This window comes from Leucoraja erinacea, chromosome 1 (genome assembly GCF_028641065.1).
Source record: "Leucoraja erinacea ecotype New England chromosome 1, Leri_hhj_1, whole genome shotgun sequence".
NCBI classification, from domain to species: Eukaryota; Metazoa; Chordata; class Chondrichthyes; order Rajiformes; family Rajidae; genus Leucoraja; species Leucoraja erinaceus.
Window position 1 is genome coordinate 19,350,892 of NC_073377.1, and position 5,495 is coordinate 19,356,386.

A 5,495-nucleotide genomic window follows, 5' to 3' on the forward strand; every position below is an offset into this window, starting at 1 on the left:
GCTGTGGGTTTATCACGTTGGAGGAAGGCTCCATACACCGCTTCTTCCTCCTCCAGCGCTCTCGGGCGCTGGTCACCGGCGGTTATGCAAAGTCGGACCCTTCTGAGTCCACTACCTTATTTGATTTGTGTCTAGCCTTACCGCTCGGCCGCATGGCTCTGGCCGGTGCGGGGCCGATATTGGGCACAGCTGATCCCACTACGGTTGATCCAAGTGCCGCTGGCTGCCCGCTGCTCCACGGTCCTCCTTCTTCAGCTTTGTCCTTCCTTCCGTGGAGTGGATATGGCCGGTGTGGAGGACATCTGGCACAGCTGATTCCATCTAGCCCGTTTCTTTAACCCCACTCTAATGCCCTCAGTTCTGGGCACTCCTGCTTATATGGTCCTTAGATAAGGGACGTATCAGATATTAAAACTGATAATAAACAGCTACTATAGTTGATCTTAGCCAAAAGGCCAAGAAGCGATCTCTGTAACTAAAAAACCCGCTGGGACCGACCCCGGTACTCACATTACTGGTCCATCACGGTCGATTGCAGCCAGTCAACTGCACTGCAATGTCCTGGCCTCGGCGCTGGCCGTTAGCGCTGCTTCAAGCCAGACTCGCTTCCAAAGCGAGACTGGCATACTGCCCCAGAAATGAATTTTCCCCCTGGTGCGGGCTTAGGTGTTTTCCCCTCCGGGAATATCGATATGCAGTTGCTGCTCCTGCCGCTGCCGGCTGCCGCTGCTGCTCCTGCCGCTGCCGCTGCTCCTGCCGCTGCCGGCTGTCGCTGCTGCTCCTGCCGCTGCTGCTGCTCCTGCCGCTGCCGGCTGCCGTTGCTGCTTTCCTGCCGGCTGCCTGCACTCCGCAGTCTTTCTGCAGCTTACATGGACCCGGTCCATGTCTGCACCTAAAGGGTAAGTGGAAGGAAACGCAGAGTCCCTTACCTGCTGTTCCCGACTTTTAATTCTCCCGCTGGTGAACGTCCTTCCTGCGTGTGGGGTTCGAGTCGCTCGGACCGACCCCGATGTTTACGTGGCTGGTCCTTCTGTTCCTATGGACCCCCTAATTTTAAAAAATGCCAGAGCACTAATACAACCCACTGTTTTGTGGGTTGTTGGCTCTGTTTTTTCCCTCCACCCCGTATGGGGTGAAGTTGGCACTCGCTCCCATTATGGGAGACAGTGGTGCCGACTTCCGTTGCTGGCTGACTGCTGCTGTACAGCGGCAGCTCGTCAGCCTTCCTGGAAACAAGAAGAAAGGTAAGGAATTTTCTTACCTGTTCCACAGCCCCAGGCCCATGTAGCGTCGGTCTTTGGGGCTGTGTCGGCTCCTGAGTGCTCCCTTGTCGGTATTTTCTTCCCGGAGCTGAAGTCGCACGAACTCCCGCTAAGGGAGACTGTCGTGCCACCGGCCGTTGCTGGCTGCCTGCTGTCCTTGTCGGCGCTTGCAGACTTCTCCCCCGCCAGCTTCCAACAGTCTTCTGTAGAAAAAAGGTAAGTAAAGAACGATGTTCACTTACCTTACTGTTGCAGGTTCGAAAACCCCGCCGTTTGGGAGGAACGTCCTTCCTCCCGACAATGACGAGTTGCAATGCGTTAGCGTAATGACACGCATGCGTTGTAAGCGGGTTCTTCACGAAGTCACTCACGTGACTCCGAAGTAAAATGGATAACCTCACATTTATCCACATTATACTGCATCTGCCAAACATTTGCCCACTCACCCAGCCTATCCAAGTCACCCTGCAGTCTCCTAGCATCGTCCTCACAGCTAACACTGCCCCCCAGCTTAGTGTCATCTGCAAACTTGGAGATATTGCCTTCAATTCCCTCATCCAGATCATTAATATATATTGTAAATAGCTGGGGTTCCAGTACTGAGCCTTGCGGTACCCCACTAGTCACTGCCTGCCATTGTGAAAAGGACCCGTTTACTCCTACTCTTTGCTTCCTGTTTGCCAGCCAGTTCTCTATCCACATCAATACTGAACCCCCAATGCCTTGTGCTTTAAGTTTGTATACTAATCTCTTATGTGGGACCTTGTCGAAAGCCTTCTGGAAGTCCAGATACACCACATCCACTGGTTCTCCCCTATCCACGCTACTAGTTACATCCTCGAAAAATTCTATAAGATTCGTCAGACATGATTTACCTTTCGTAAATCCATGCTGACTTTGTCCAATGATTTCACCACTTTCCAAATGTGCTGCTATCCCATCTTTAATAACTGACTCTAGCAGTTTCCCCACTAACGATGTTAGACTAACTGGTCTGTAATTCCCCATTTTCTCTCTCCCTCCCTTCTTAAAAAGTGGGGTTACGTTTGCTACCCGCCAATCTTCAGGAACTACTCCAGAATCTAAAGAGTTTTGAAAGATTATTACTAATGCATCCACTATTTCTGGAGCTACTTCCTTAAGTACTCTGGGATGCAGCCTATCTGGCCCTGGGGATTTATCGGCCTTTAATCCATTCAATTTACCCAACACCACTTCCCGGCTAACCTGGATTTCACTCAATTCCTCCAACTCCTTTGACCCGCGGTCCCCTGCTATTTCCGGCAAATTATTTATGTCTTCCTTAGTGAAGACGGAACCAAAGTAGTTATTCAATTGGTCCGCCATATCCTTGTTCCCCATGATCAACTCACCTGTTTCTGACTGCAAGGGACCTACATTTGTTTTAACTAATCTCTTTCTTTTCACATATCTATAAAAACTTTTGCAGTCAGTTTTTATGTTCCCTGCCAGTTTTCTTTCATAATCTATTTTTCCTTTCCTAATTAAGCCCTTTGTCCTCCTCTGCTGGTCTTTGAATTTCTCCCAGTCCTCCGGTATGCTGCTTTTTCTGGCTAATTTGTACGCATCATCCTTCGCTTTGATACTATCCCTGATTTCCCTTGTTATCCATGGATGTACTACCTTCCCTGATTTATTCTTTTGCCAAACTGGGATGAACATTTTTTGTAGTTCATCCATGCAGTCTTTAAATGTCTTCCATTGCATATCCACCGTCAACCCTTTTAGAATTAATTGCCAGTCAATCTTGGCCAATTCACGTCTCATACCCTCAAAGTTACCTTTCTTTAAGTTCAGAACCATTGTTTCTGAATTAACAATGTCACTCTCCATCCTAATGAAGAACTCAACCATATTATGGTCACTCTTGCCCCAGGGGGCACGTACAACAAGATTGCTAACTAACCCTTCCTCATTACTCAATACCCAGTCTAAAATAGCCTGCTCTCTCGTTGGTTCCTCTACATGTTGATTTAGATAACTATCCCGCATACATTCCAAGAAATCCTCTTCCTCAGCACCTCTGCCAATTTGATTCACCCAATCTATATGTAGATTGAAGTCACCCATTATAACCGTTTTGCCTTTGTCGCACGCATTTCTAATTTCCTGTTTGATACCATCTCCAACTTCACTACTACTGTTAGGTGGCCTGTACACAACACCCACCAGCGTTTTCTGCCCCTTAGTGTTTTGCAGCTCTACCCATGCTGATTCCACATCCTCCAAACTAATGTCCTTCCTTTCCATTGCATTAATCCCCTCTCTAATCAGTAACGCTACCCCACCTCCTTTTCCTTTCTGTCTATCCCTCCTGAATATTGAATATCCCTGGATGTTCAGCTCCCAGCCTCGGTCACCCTTGAGCCATGTCTCCGTGATCCCAACTATATCATAGTCATTAATAGCTATCTGCACATTCAACTCATCCACCTTATTACGAATGCTCCTTGCATTGAGACACAAAGCCTTCAGGCTTGTTTTTACAACACTCTTACCCCTTATACAATTATGTTGAAAAGTGGCCCTTTTTGATTTTTGCCCTGGTTTTGTCTGCCTGCCACTTTTACTTTTCACCTTGCTACCTATTTCTTCTACCCTCATTTTACACCCTTCGGTCTCTACGCTCACACATTTAAAAAACCCTTTCCCTTTAACTCCATCCTCCACTGTCCCATTCAACACCCCACCCCCCTTATTCAGTTTAAAGCCACCCGTGTAGCAGTGGCAAACCTGCCTGCCAGAATGCTGGTCCCACACCTGTTAAGATGCAATCCGTCCCTTTTGTACAGTTCCCCCTTACCCCAAAACAGATCCCAGTGATCTAAGAATCTAAATCCCTGCCCCGTGCACCAGTTCCTCAGCCACACGTTCAGGTCCGGTATCTCCCTGTTCCTGCTCTCGCCAGCACGGGGAACTGGAAGCAAACTGGAGATAACAACCCTGGAGGTCCTGCTTTTCAACATTTTTCCGAGCTCTCTAAAGTCACGCTGCAGAATATTCATCCCCTTCTTTCCGACATCGTTTGTGCCGACATGCACTACCACTTCCGGATGTTCACCTTCGCCCTTGAGGATTTTCTGCACTCTGCCCGTGACATCCTGGATCCTGGCACCGGGAAGGCAGCACACCATCCTCGCATCCTGGCTGTTGCCGCAGAAACCCCTGTCCGCACCTCTCACGATGGAGTCTCCCACCACAATGGCCTTGCCTGCCTTAGGCCTTTTTGGTTTTGGCTCAACAGCCCTATTCGCATAGATAGATACAAAAAGCTGGAGTAACTCAGCGGGCTAGGCAGCATCTCTAAAGAGAAGGAATGGGTGACATTTTGGTTCAAGACCCTTCCTCGACCCGAAACGTCACCCATTCCTTCTCTCCAGAGATGTTGCATGTCCCACTGAGTTACTCCAGCCTTTTGTGTCTATCTTCAGTTTAAACCAGCATCTGCAGTTCCTTCTTACACAAATGATGAAGATATTTATAGGCAACGATGCATGCTGTATGAACAGGCGAATATTCTCTTGCGTAGGTTTGGTGCGTGTGCAGATGTGGTGAAGATGTCACTGTTTAGAGCATATTGCACACCACTCTACACTGCGCACCTGTGGTCGAACTATGGAAAGACAAGTTTGCAGAGACTAAAGGTGTCATATAATGATGCCATGAGAACACTGCTAAGGAAATCTAAATGGTGTAGTGCTAGTAACATGTTTGTGGCTGCAGGAGTCAGTACTTTAGAAGCTATCCTAAGAAATCATATGTATAAATCCATTTGCAGGATAAATGACTCTAAAAATGTAATTATTGTGGCCTTGTCAAACATAAGGTTTAGCACTACACGCTACAAATCTCAGTTGTCTCGTTGTAGGACGTTGATTATTCTTTTTATGCTGGGTTTTAATTCATGTGTTGTGTATTTTTTTTAAATATATGATTTATGATGCTTTTATAAGTGATAAACTAAATTTTATATGTTCTTTATGGTGTTTTTAATATGCAATGCATTTTTATGTAATGTTGTCCCTTGTCTGGACCTTGAGTCCGAAATAAGTTTATTTTAATTATTATTTGGTTTGGTTCCGTGCTGTGAGTAGGTGTACGATCTGAGCATAACCTTTGCACCTGTCCTTTCCTGTTTCAGCAGAGGCATTGTCCCACAACAAATGTGATCAATTTTGTTCAGCTGCTGTTTCTCACTTCAGAGCACTTTAT

The 5,495-nt window shown here is 47.1% G+C and overlaps 1 pseudogene; it reads right to left on the minus strand.

Annotated features, from left to right (window-relative positions):
• Positions 1 to 362: 362 nt before the first annotated feature.
• Positions 363 to 467, minus strand: LOC129705172 (U2 spliceosomal RNA; annotated as a pseudogene).
• Between the last annotated feature and the right edge of the window lie 5,028 nt (positions 468 to 5,495).